This window comes from Bos grunniens, chromosome 18, assembly GCF_055505025.1.
Source record: "Bos grunniens cultivar Pamir isolate PY7600 chromosome 18, Bosgru_T2T1.0, whole genome shotgun sequence".
NCBI lineage: Eukaryota > Metazoa > Chordata > Mammalia > Artiodactyla > Bovidae > Bos > Bos grunniens.
This window is the reverse complement of record NC_141182.1, coordinates 36,962,255-36,976,040: the sequence shown is the minus strand read 5'-3', so window position 1 is coordinate 36,976,040 and position 13,786 is coordinate 36,962,255. Positions and strand designations below refer to the sequence as shown.

Below are 13,786 nucleotides of genomic sequence, written 5' to 3'. Positions count from 1 at the left end.
TTTCAAGTGAAACTGGCTTTTTCTTTCCTCTTTACTGAGTGGGCCGTGGTGAGGAACACAGTGACAGTGGCCCGGGCTGGGCACACTGCCCTGATTTACACTGGGGCACCAACATGTTCACTGACCTTTGCTTTCGCACCATGAGTGCAGATGTGTCACAGTGAAAGAAGGCAAAGCTATCATGAGAACAGTTTTGACCCTGCAAAACCCTAAAAGTCGTGAGGGGCCACCAGGGCCCTGAGGATCACACCCAAGAACAGCTACTGTAAAAACACTATGACCAGGGCTTCCCTGGTGGTCCACAATGAAGAACAGCCCCTGCTCACTCCTGTGCAGCCCGTGTGCAGCAAGGAAGACCAAGGACAGCCAAAAACAAACAAATAAATCTTATTTAAAAAACAAAAAACACCCACTATGACCCAATTTCATTCCTTTTTCTGGCTGAGTAATATTCTATTTGTAGAGACATGGATGGACCTAGAGGCTGTCATACAGAGTGAAGTAGGGCTGAAAGAGAAAAACAAATATTGTATATTAATGCATATATATGGAATCTAGAAAAATGGTACAGATGAACCTATTTGTAAGGCAGGAACAGAGACGGGACATACAGAACAGATGTGCGGACATGGGGTGGGGGAGGGATGAGCTGGGAGACTGGAATTGATACACTACTATGTGTAAAATAGATAGCTAGTGGGAACCTCCTATACAGTACAGGGAGTTCAGCTCAGTGCTTTGTGCCGACCTACATGGCTGAAATCAGTCAGTTCAGTCCAGTCGCTCAGTCGTGTCTGACTCTGCAACCCAATGTACTGCACCACGCCAGGCTTCCCTGTCCATCACCAACTCCCGGAGCTTGCTCAAAGTCATGTCTATTGAGTTGGTGGTGTCACCCAACCATCTCACCCTCTGTCGTCCCCTTCTCCTTCTGCCCTCAATCTTTCCCAGTGTCAAGGTCTTTTCTAATGAGTCAGTTCTTTGCATCAGATGGCCAAAGTATTGGGATGGAGGGGGTCTAAGAGGGAGAGGATACATGTATACATAAAGCTGGTTCACTTCGTTGTACAGCGGAAACTAATATAACACTGTAAAGCAATTATACCCCAATTTAAAAAAAGAACACTATGAAATTCCTATTCCATTCAACATCATTTGTACCTTCTTTCATTCTATTTGTATCTGATCTCTCCTCTTAACTCCCTCTTCTGAAGAGCTGTTTAACCTTAAAATGTGGTTATGAATGCACCATATTATTCTAAGAACGGAAGTCCTTTGTATGAGAATTAAATGTAGCTACAGCTAAGTCCCATTGACTTTGACATTTTCCACAGATGAATTCTATGCTTCAAGATTTTAGCAAAAACAAAACAAAACCATTTGCCTTCTTTATGAGATATACCCAGTCCAAAAAAAATTTTAAGGGGCCAGTTGTTCTTCTAGACTAGTCTGTAACAGGCATGTTTACTTCGATCTTAAATGTAAAGCAGCAGTGGAAACTTCTGGAACGTTATGGGTAACATACAGGAATATAATACTGCAACTATTCTTATCAAGACTTCTGGAAACCAGACATCCATGGTACTAAATCCAATAGTGAATTCTCGATCCTTGTCTTAGATGACCTATTGGCAGCTTCAGACACAATGGACGGTTGACTCTTTCTTCCTTGAAATGCTTTCTCCTCTGGTCTCTTCCAGGACACCACTGCTTGATTCTCTTCCTGCCTCTCAGGCTGCTTTTTCTCAGCCTCCTTCATTGGCTTCTTCTCCGCTCCTGAACCTTCAACCACCTGTGTGTCCAATAGCTTAGCCCTTACACATCTCCCCTTGGTTATCTCAGCACATCTCATGGTTTCAGCTACCATCTCTTTGTGGACAATCCCCAATGGGTGTGTCCAGTATGAACCTCACCCTTGAACCTCAGGTCCTCTTGTCCATTGACAAAACTGAGCTTCTGACATTTGCCCTCAATCCTGTTCTGTGTCTCAGTTAATGACAACTCCTTCCATCCATACTTCTGGAAGCAATGAAAATTAGGTGGTATCTGGCAACCTCTGACTGAGTTAAAGATGTCCCCTGAATATTCACTGGAAGGACTGATGCTGAAGGTGGAAGCTCCAATACTTTGGCCCCCTGATGTAAAGAGTCAGTTTATTAGAAAAGACCCTGATGCTGGGAAAGATTGAAGGCAAGAGGAGAAGGGGATGACAGAGCATGAGATGGTTGGATGGTGTCACCGACTCGATGGACATGAGTCTGAGCAAGCTCTGGGAGATGGTAAAGGACAGGGAAGCCAGGAGTGCGGCAGTCCATGGGGTCGCAGAGAGTCGGACCCGACTGTGAGACTGAACAACAACAACAATAACTGTACCTCCCAGGATTCCACCCGTAGGTATTTGCTGGGGGAAAATCCCCCAACCAATGCAGAAGAAACCATGTTTAAAATGTTCAACATGGTAATATTCATAACAGCAAACATTTGTAAATAACCCAAATGCCCAACAGTGAGAGGAATGAATACATTGTGAAATAGTTATAAAATGCGATGCTATAGATTTCTTGAACTGTAGGATTTCAGCCTACACACACAAACACCAAACTATAATACTAGAACTAAAAAGAAAAAAAAAAGTATCAGCATACCAATAGGACAATGCCATTGGTATGCATTTGAACCTACACAAAACAAGTGCGTTGACTGTTGTGGACACACATAAGGGAATAAAAGTACAGAAGCATGGACTCGAAGGGGCCACACCAAGCTGAGGACAGCAGTTACCTCTGGGGAGCAGAGGAGGGAGCAAGGCAACTGGCGCGAACAGAGAGAGACCAAGGGAGCTTCAACTGTATCTGCCACATTTCATTCTTTAAAGGAAAAAATACTGAAGCAAATATGGCAAAATGTTAATATTCATTCAATCCAGATGGTGGCTTTTATGACTGTTATCTTTTTCTCTGAACCACTTCATATGTTTGTTCTTTTTTCATAATTTAACAGTAAGTTTAAAAGAGAGAGAAAAAAAAAGATGATATCTTGAGTAATGAAGGTAAGATTAATGATTGTAAATTAAGCCTCAGGGCTTTCAGTAACAGAGGTGCAAGCACTAAAAGTTGGAAATCCATTATTTGTAGACTTAAAAAAAAAAAAAGAATAATTTAAAAATCTTTACATCTACTGGGACTTGTTTTCTCCTAAAGCAACTCGACTGAGTATAATTTTTAAACTAGCTTGTTCTCCCTGAGCTTTAGCTGTTTTTAGCCTTTGGACGGAACTCGAGAGAATTCTGGAGGATGAAACTCAAAGCCCTCACATGTTCTGTTAAATGCGAGGAAGACCAAACCTCTTGATCTATACTTCATGGCCTGAAAACAAAATCAATCAGATAAATTCCAAAGGTAGCTCAGAACAAAACCAACAGGAAAAGCAGTAGAAATAGATAAAACTACCATGTTTTCTTTCTCTAACATCTTTCATAATTACAGTCACTGTTTACTCACAATAACTCATGTTATTCATGCAGGGCTTTGTCTGTCTCTCCAAATCCATTAGCAAGATATCACCCTGACACTACAAGGTAGGTCTTGAATTGAACCTTTCCAATCCATGTATAAATACAAATAACCATCACTATTGAAAGAAGTCAGATCCTACCCCAAAGTACCTATGATTTCTGTCTCAGAGCCCCATGTTGGACATGGTTCCAATGGGCATGAGGTCCAAACTCCTAACACCCACTTTAGGAAGTTTATGAAACCTGAGATCCAGATTTTACACTTCGCCTGTCTAAGCAACACAACTAAATGACTCTTTACATGCTCAAATAAATTTTTCCCCTGCTAATAGTGATGAAAGTATTTGTATTCAAGTCATTCCCAAGAAAACTGAGTTAGCATAAATGTGGGACAGGCAGAGGGAGGAGGGAGAACATGCTAAAATATCACCAAAGGTTATAGATGCACAAAGAATTTCATTACTCAAGGGAGTGATGGATTTATTGGGAGACAAACAGGGGAGCTGGAACTAAGTGTGGTAGATCTACCCACATTTTCTTAAAAAATAAAAAACATTGTCTTTTGAACTTCACCTCTACATAAACCTCAACAAGCACTTTTTAAAATAAAATATAAAATAACAGTAGAAAATATAAAAGTATATCATACATAAAGGAAAGTGTTATTTCATAAAAACTGTATTTAGGGACTCCCCTGGGAGTCCAATCGCTTGGACTCCACATTCCCAATGCAGGTAGGTAGGCCTGCGTCCAAAGCCTGGTCAGGGAACTAGAACCACACGCTGCAACTAAAGATCCCGAGTGCTGCAACTAAGAGCAGACATAGCCAAATGAATGAATAATTAACTAATTAATTAAACACTTGTAAAGGTCACAGCCCAGGGACAGAGACCCATTAAGAGACTCAGATTTAAGGAATTCCCTGGTAGTCCAGTGGTTAGGACTCTGTGCTCTCACTGCCAAGGGCCCAGGTCAGGGAAGTAAAATCCCACAAGTCACGCAGCCCAGCACCAACAAAAAAACGAGATTCAACCCTAAAATTATAAAATGCTTTCCCTTCCCCACATTCTGCCACTGTATCAAGGGTCCAAAATATTAGAGCTAAAAGGTATACACTCTACTTAAGAAAAAGTTCTTAGGAGGACCAGAGACACAAGGGAAGCAAAAACAAGGATACTAGCATAATATGAACTGCTGCTGCTGCTAAGCATCTTCAGTCGTGTCCGACTCTGTGCGACCCCACAGACGGCAGCCCACCAGGCCCCCCCGTCCCTGGGATTCTCCAGGCAAAAACACTGGAGTGGGTTGCCATTTCCTTCTCCAGTGCATGTAAGTGAAAAGTGAAAGTGAAGTCGCTCAGTTGTGTCCAACTCTTAGCGACCCCATGGACTGCAGCCTACCAGGCTCCTCCGTCCATGAGATTTTCCAGGCAAGAGTACTGGAGTGGGGTGCCATTGCCTTCTCTGAATATGAGCTTCAGGTACCTTCAATTACTTTAATCATTAAATACAAGCCAACTCCAAGCCAGATTACACAAAACGCCCAGCTAGATAAAAGCCTGTTCACTCACCCCACGTCTTATTATCTAATACATCATGCCTGGCTTTCAACTAGAAACTATAAGCTATACTAAAAGGCAAGAAAAAATAGTGTGAAGAGACAAAGCAAGCATCAGAATTAGACTCAGATATGACATACATTTTCAAATGATCAGACAGGGAATTTAGAATAACTATTATTAATATCTTAAGAGCTCTAATGGAAAAAGCTGACAACATTAAAAACAGAGGGGTAGGTAATAGTAAGCAGAGACATGGAAGCTCTAAGAAAGAATACAAATAAAATGCAGAACACAGTAACAGAAATGAAGAAGACCTGGACGTTGCTGAGGAAAGAATCAGTAAGCTTGGAAATAAATTAACAGAAACATTCCAAACTAAAATGCAAAAAGAAAAAACAGAATTAATGAAAAAAGAAAAAACAGAAACTGCCAAGAACTGTGGGACAATTTTAAAGGGTATAAAATACACATAACTAAAATACCAGAAGAAGAGAGAATGGAGCAAAAGAAATATCTGAAGTAACATGGCCAATAATTTCCTAAAATTAACGATATACACCAAACCACAGATCCAGGAAGCTCATAAGAATCAAAAATACCAAAGTCAATTTGACTAAAAATACAAAAATCAAAAAAGAAACTTAAAAAACAAGAAAGAAGAGAATGCAATGGGATATTTACAGTGTTAAAAGGAAAAACCCACCAACCTAGAATTTTCCATCCAATGAAGTTACCATTCAAAGGAGAAAAAATGATATTCTCAAACAAAAACCTGCTATGCAAAAACTGTTGAAAAGAAGTTCCTTAGAAAGAAGGAAAATTATATAGGTCAGAGACTCATATCTACACATAGGAAAGAGCGTGCGTGCGTGCGTGCGTGCGTCTGCGTGTACACGTGCGCACGCGTGAATGCCCAGTCATGTCCGACTCTTTGCAACCCCATGGACTGTAGCCAGCCAGGCTCCTCTGTCCGTGGAATTTTCCTGGCAAGAATACTGGAGTGAGTTGCCATTTCCTCCTCCAGGGGATCTTCCTGACCCAAGGATCAAACCAAGTCTCCTGTGTCATCTGCACTGCAGACAGAGTCTTTACCACTAAGCTACCAGGAAAGAGCATGAGAGAAGGAATAAATGAAGCTCCACCCACTGGCTTCTTTATACAGTAAAAGATGGGTACTGAGGGAAATGGCGTGTGTGGGCAGGCGACGTCAAATAGGAAACAAACACGAGAACTAGAGAAGGGGAAAACAAAGCAGTGAAGGAACACAGGGATTTGGTGGTAGGAGCTGGAAGTAAGATTTTAAAGGTTGCAGACAAGCCAAGTCTCATTTAGAAGGGGATTTTCCCTTCCGAGCAAAGGTCTGAAGAAGGAAACTGAGGGTATCTGCCTTAGAACATGCCAAGCAGACAGGGGCTTCCAGAGTGGTCCAGTGGTTAAGAAACCGCCTTGTTATGCAGGGATCTCCCATGGCATGGAGCAACTAAGCCAGAGCTTCGCAACTACTGAGCCCAAACACCACAACTAGAGAGTCTGTGCACAGCAACAAAAGATCCTGCATGATGCAACTAAGACCCAAAGCAACCAAATAAAGAACATTCCAGGCAGATAAAAGGGCAAGAACAAAAGCTCTTGAGATTGTACCAAACTGTACCAAGATTCTTTAGAGTGTAAGGAACAAAAGGGGGCCAGTGCTGCTGGAGGGCAGAGAAAGAGGAGGATAATAGTGGTAAGAGATGTGACTGCAGAATCCCCTGGCAATCCAGAGGTAGGACTCTGCACTTTCACTGCTGGGGGCACGGATTCAATTCCTGGTGGGGGGACTAAGATCTCACAGGCCTCAGGGCAACTACTGAGCTCATGCTCCAGAGCAACAGAAGACCAAGTGCCACACCGAAGACCCAGTGCAATTAAAATAGAAAAACAATTCTTGACTTGACCTGGACAGAATAGAGGTGAAAATACATGGCTGACTCTTTGTTTTTGTTGAAATATAGTTCAGGCACCGTAAGTTCACCCTTTTAAAGCATACAATTTGGTGAGCTTTGGTATATTCAGAGAGTTGTACAACCATCACCACTATTGAATTCTGGAACATTTCCATCACCCCAAAAGAAACCAATAGTCACTTCTCACTCATCTGTGCTCCCCTGTCCCTAACCACTAACCTCTTCTGTCTCTCTGGATCTGCCTATCCTGGATATTTCAAATAAATGAAATCAAACAATATGTAGTCTTTTACATCTGGTTTCTTTCATTAGCATAATGTTTTCAAGGTTCCCCACACTGTAGCAGGTATCAGTATTTCATTTCTTTTTCTAGCTGAGTAACATTCCATTTGTAAGAACAGACCGCATTTTGTTTACCCATTCATCAGCCAACGGACAACTCAATGTTTGTGTTATTAGGACGGGTTGATTCTTACGTTGCTGCAGTTGGCTGGTCTGCACGACTTGCAGGATCTCACTTCCCTGACCAGGGATTGAACGTGGACCGCCACAGTGAAAGTGCCAGTCCCAACCACTAGAATTCCCAGGATAGGTTGATTCTTTAAGCATGGGTTCATAAAGAGTCAGATACAACTGAGTGACTGACACTTCTCACTTAGCAATGGCAGATTTGGTATCTGCAGGGGTCACGGCAGGGGACTATAACTGTCAAGGGCACCTCCAGCAAGAGGGCATCTGGCCTTCTGACCATACCTCTTCCAAACCCCTTTGATTCAACCCAACCAGTCCTGAGCCAGGGTCAGTCTTTCAACACATGTTCACAGACCCCTGGTGAGCCCCGGGTCTATGCCAGGCCCTGGAAATGCAGAATGCCATGAGGCTCCTGCCCTTTGGGACTCAGATATCTTGATCTAAGAGACCCCCATTAAATAAATCCTCAGAGAGCTCTTGGCAGGAGAAAGCAACCACACATCAGATTTAGCAAGTGACAGTGTCTGAAGTACTTGATTATTCTTATCACCCAACTTCAGCAAGAACATTTTAGACCAGTAAGTAAATCTTTTGGAAACAGACTACTTCATCAGTCACTAGCCATCACGTGGCACTGGACAAGTTACTTCTCATCCTCTCTAAATTTCAGTTTCCTAGTCTGTGACATGAACCTAATGATAGCATTTAATGCTTACCTTGTAAGATGATCATAGGGAATAAACGAGTTCAGGTAAAGCAGCCAGCAAATAACTACTAAGTGCTCTTTAAGGATTACTACAAGCTAAACGTGTTCTTGATGTTGAAATTCCAGCTCTGAGATTCCTGAAATTCTTGACCCAGGTTTGACTCAAGGAACCACTGAACACTGATCTTGAGACAGAAGAACTTGCACAGCAGATGAGGTAGGGAAGAGCAAAGACAACTCACCAGCACTAAGATTTTATTTTTAATTAAAAAATAGGTAGAAGGGCTTCCCTGGTGCCTCAGTGGTAAAGAATCCACCTGCCAGTACTGGAAACACTGGTTTGATCACTCGTCCAGGAAGATGCCACATGCCACAGAGCATCTAAGCCCTTGTGCCAAAGTAATTAGAGTCTGTGCTCCAGAGCCTGAAAGCTGAAGCTACTGAAGCTACACACTCGAGTGCATGCCCCACAACAAGAGAAGGCACCACAGTAAGAAGTCCATGCTCGCCCCAACGAGAGAGTATCCCCCACTCACCGCAACTAGGGAAAAGCCCGTGCAGCACTGAAGACCCAGCACAGCCCGAAATAAATAAACAAATATTTTTTTAAAACAACAGGTAGAAACAGGCAGAGCTTCTTATTCATAAGCACAGATCCATTCTGTATCCACTTCTTGAAAGAAGTGGATGAGACAGGTCTGTTCAGAAGATTCCTCTTTCCCCCACCGTCTCATGCTTTTCCAACACCAATGCTTCTTTCTTGGCCTCTTTCCTCTGTCCACCACTGAGTTCCCTTCCATCCTCCAAAGACCCATCTTGAAAAGCAATCAAATGGAACTGAACTTGGCCGAAGGCCATCCGTACAAAGACCAAGCACATAAAAAGAGAGGGAGGGACAGGGGAGGTCACAGCACTGGAAGCACAGTGGGACTGTAAGTTAGTAATAAAAGAGACAGGGATGTTCCCTGGTGGCCTAGTGGTTAGGATTCTGGGTGTTCACTGTTGTGACCCAGGTTCAAACCCTGGCTGGGGAATTGCAAGCTGCACAGCTGGCCAAAATAAAACAGAGAGGAGACTGGAAAGCAGTTCCAAGGACAAAACAGGAAGCAAAAGGCATGGGTGACACAGAAAGAGGACCTGCCCTAGGTCAGGGCTGCCAAGTCTTGATAGCTGGCATTTTCCTGGAAGGAGTGATTAACGTGGGGACTGGAAGCACTGAATGTTTTTCAAGCTGCTGGGGAAGAAGCAGGAGCAGGGGACTGCAACCTTCTCAAAAAGATTCAGTTGGTTCTTTTTAAGAGAAACAAGATTTTCCCTTTTGTCCCTACCTCTCAGAAATTCAAGAGTCTAAAACTGTCTGAAGCGACCCAAAGTCATTCAAAAGCAGTTCACTGACCTGATTCCAGTGGAAGCTGACGTTCACGCATCCACTACCACAGGTCCTGCTGACAGAAGCATCAGACCTGGGTTCAGAAGACCAAGATTCAAACGCCAGCCCATCCATGTCTTAAGTTATACCACCTCATGCATGGATCACTTCACCACAGAGAGATTCTGTTTGTTTTAAATCTATAAAACAGCAGGATGCCTGGCAACATGCATTCAATACCTCTTAGGTAGAACCCACATTTCCAACAGTAAAAAGTCATTACCCGTCCTTGCGGGCTGTCTGTCTCTTTCCCATCCTTCCTGGAGGTCTCTAAATTGGTTGCCAACCCAGAAAGCCCAACTAATTCCAAAAAGTGGAACTCAAATAGATTTTCAGCGGCACTACAGAGACACGTGCTTGGAAGAGTCACCTCCTTAGAAAGAAAAGAAACCCATTAGTTTGTGGTTATTCAAAAGGGTCTTTAGATGAAAAGTGAAAAGGAGAGAAAACCAAGCTCCCCAAAACACACTGCAATGCTTAAAATACCTGCTAGTATAAACCAAGATTTTTGTTTCAAAATTTAAATTCTAGCACTCCTCTTGGCTATGTGTCCACATTACGCCATAAGTGACCTTGCCCAGTCTCCTCACCTCCTCATGCTAACCACTTCCACAGGCACATCCCCAGCCCAGCCTGACTCTGGACTTCCCTACTGAACTGCCCATGACACCATCACTGGGCATTCTACAATCAGAGTCAATGAAATTGAGCCCCAGCCTTGTTTCTCCTACAGTCTTCCTGTTTCAGTCAGTTCAGTTCAGTTGCTCAGTTGTGTCCGACTCTTTGCGACCCCATGAATCGCAGCACGCCAGGCCTCCCTGTCCATCACCAACTCCCGGAGTTCACCCAAACTCATGTCCTTTGAGTCGTTGATGCCATCCAGCCATCTCATCCTCTGTCGTCCCCTTCTCCTCCTGCCCCCAATCCCTCCCAGTATCCGGGTCTTTTCCAGTGAGTCAACTCTTCGCATGAGGTGGCGAAAGTACTGGAGTTTCAGCTTTAGCATCATTCCTTCCAAAGAAATCCCAGGGCTGATCTCCTTGCAGTCCAAGGGACTCTCAAGAGTCTTCTCCAATACCACAGTTCAAAAGCATCAATTCTTCGGCACTCAGCTTTCTTCACAGTCCAACTTTCACATCCATACATGACTACTGGAAAAACCGTAGCCTTGACTAGATGAACCTTTGTTGGCAATGTCTCTGCTTTTGAATATGCTGTGTAGGTTGGTCATAACTTTCCTTCCAAGGAGTAAACATCTTTTAATTTCATGGCTGCAATCACCATCTGCAGTGATTTTGGAGCCCAAAAAAATAAAGTCTGACACTGTTTCCACTGTTTCCCCATCTATTTCCCATGAAGTGATGGGACCAGATGCCATGATCTTCGTTTTCTGAATGTTGAGCTTTAAGCCAACTTTTTCACTCTCCTCTTTCACTTTCATCAAGAGGCTTTTGAGTTCCTCTTTACTTTCTGCCATAAGGGTGGTGTCATCTGCATATCTGAGGTTATTGATATTTCTCCCGGCAATCTTGATTCCAGCTTGTGCTTCTTCCAGCCCAGCATTTCTCATGATGTACTCTGCATAGAAGTTAAATAAGCAGGGTGACAATATACAGCCTTGATGGACTCCTTTTCCTATTTGGAACCAGTCTGTTGTTCCACGTCCAGTTCTAACTGTTGCTTCCTGATCTGCATATAGGTTTCTCAAGAGGCAGGTCAGGTGGTCTGAAACCTCCTGTTTCAGTTAGTAGCAATTCCATTCTTCCAGGTGTTCACACCACAGATTGCGTTGCCTTGACTCCTTTCTCCCTTTCACATCGCCTCCACCCCCGCTGTAGGCGTACTTCAAAATAAACCCAGGCCGAACTGCTGCTGACCACCTCCATCACTGCCACCCACCCATCCTTCACCTGGACCACGGCAGGAGCCTCTAAACTTGTCTCCCTGCTTCTACCTCACTCCTCTTTGCTTTCTCCACAAGGCACCCAGAGTGAGTCTGTTAAAAGACAGGATGAAATGTGTCCAATCCACTGCACAAAATCCTCCAATGGCCCCAACTCACTCTGAGTGAAAACAAACATCCTCACAGTGGTCTGCAAGGTTCCCACAACCTGCCCATCTCTCCCTTTACCCCCAGCGCCTCTCTGACCTCATCCTCTTCATTCCTCCCTTTTACCCACCCACTCCAATCACACTGGTCTCCTGGCAAGTCCACCAACCTGCCAAGGGTGGTCCATCCTTTGGGCTTTCGAGCTTGCTCTTCCCTCTGTCTGGACCACTATGTCCCCATTTAGCCACTTGGCTCCTCTCACCTCCTTCAGATATTCACTCAACTGTTACCTTCTCAGGAAGACTTCCTAAGCACTCTCTTCAAAATTGCAATGCCAAGACTTCCCGGGTTGTCCAATGGCTAAGCCTCTGAGCTCCCAATGCAGCAGGCCCAGGTTCAATCCCTGGCCAGGGAACTAGATCCCACATGCCCCAACTGAGAGTTCAAATACCACAACTAAAGTTCCCATGGGCTGCAACTAAGGATCTGAGTGCCACAACTAAGACCTCGTACAGCTAATATTTATTACTTTATTAATAAATAAAATTTTAATGCCAGGCAACACTCCACATTCTGCCTCCCTCCTTTATTACAACATAATGTGCATTTACTTGGTTATTTTGTTCATGTGCCTTTCACCACTAAAATTAAAGGTCCACAAGGACAGGGGTTTTTGCCTTCATTGTGTAACACAGTCCTGGTGCTCAGAATAGCACTGTGCACTATAATTTTTAATTTTTCAGGAAGCATTTTATAAAATAAAAGCAAAGGAAATTTCAATCCTATTGTTTTAACCCAATAAACTTTAAATACTATCATTTGTAGCACATATTCATATTATATTTACATTACCATGTATTATAATATTTTTAAAAGTCAGTTAAATATTTTGCCTTTTTTCTTCATACTAAGACTTCAAAAATGTAGTGTGTGTTTTATATTCATAGCCTAACTCCAGGGCTCAACACTGCAGAGTGACCACCACACTGGACAATGTGACTCTAAAACAATGCCTGGCACAGAGTGGGCACTTATAAATGTTCACTGAATGAAAAAGTGTTTTCCCAGGAAGAGGCAGCTACAGTATAGCACAGGATTTTCTAAACTTCAGTTATACTCCATGTTCACAATTTTCGCTATAACCTGTACTAGCTTTCCCTTAAAATGTCATCCTTTATAAACTTGAAAAAATATTTTAAAATAAAACTTTATGTTGCTTCTATAAATGGAAAAGAATGCGCTGAAGGATAAAATGCCTGGGCCTGAGTCCCTACTCAGTCACTCACTCCAGATTCTAAAGCAAGGACTTCCCTAAGCCTCGGTTTCTTCTTCTGCAGAATATGGACAATTCCAACCTTCACAGGATCACCGTAAAGATTAAATGAGATGCTGTCATAAACTCTTTGCAACTGGGAAAGTAGTCATTAAATGAAGGAGACTGAGAAGCCAACTCAAGCCTTATGTCATGCCCATCATTTTCACATGTAGCAATAACAGAACATGGCAAGCACATCTGACAAGAGAAGACCAAGGACTCAGGTTCAAATCTTGTCCTCCACTTACAGGTCTGTGACCTTCAGAAACTCATTTATTTACCAAACACTTACCAAGTGCCTACAACGTGCCAGGAACTAGATTAGTAGTTAAATAAGTCAAATAAGATATGGACTCTACCCCTGAGGAATTTGCAGTCTAGCAGGGAGAAAGAGATGAGTAGATAAGAAAAAGCAAAAAATTGTCAAAAAAAAAAAATCAAGTCATCTCTCTCAGGTCTGTTTGTTCATTCTGAGATGGGAATAACACCTTCCCAACCTAACTCACAGGGCTGCCAGAAAAATCAATTTTTAAATGTTTGTCAAGTACTCCAAAAACTTGAACTCGTTAAAGTATTTTTTTTCCTACTTGTAATCCAGAACGACTCTGACTCCTGTTAATGCCCAGTTTACACATTCACTCCAATAACACCACATCTGTGAAATTCATTCCACTTTTGCAAATGTTAGTAAACACGAAGAAAAGGAGGACGAACAGCTTTAGCACAGGTGTTTAATTTCAAAATCATGATCCAGGTCACAGTTCAGTCTTGCTACCTAGTTACAGCCCGTGGAG

At 42.9% G+C, this 13,786-nt stretch overlaps 1 protein-coding gene across 6 annotated transcripts in view; it reads right to left on the bottom strand.

Annotated features, from left to right (window-relative positions):
* Positions 1-13,786, bottom strand: part of WWP2 (WW domain containing E3 ubiquitin protein ligase 2) — a 146,734-nt gene that overhangs the window by 128,818 nt on the left and 4,130 nt on the right. Inside the window, exon 2 of one of the 6 annotated variants that reach the window (XM_086351550.1) lies at positions 9,595-9,661. The exons of the other annotated variants lie outside the window; for them this stretch is intronic. The gene's annotated coding sequence lies outside the window, so the exon portion shown is untranslated. The remainder of the gene's footprint in view (positions 1-9,594; positions 9,662-13,786) is intronic. 6 annotated transcript variants of the gene reach the window in all.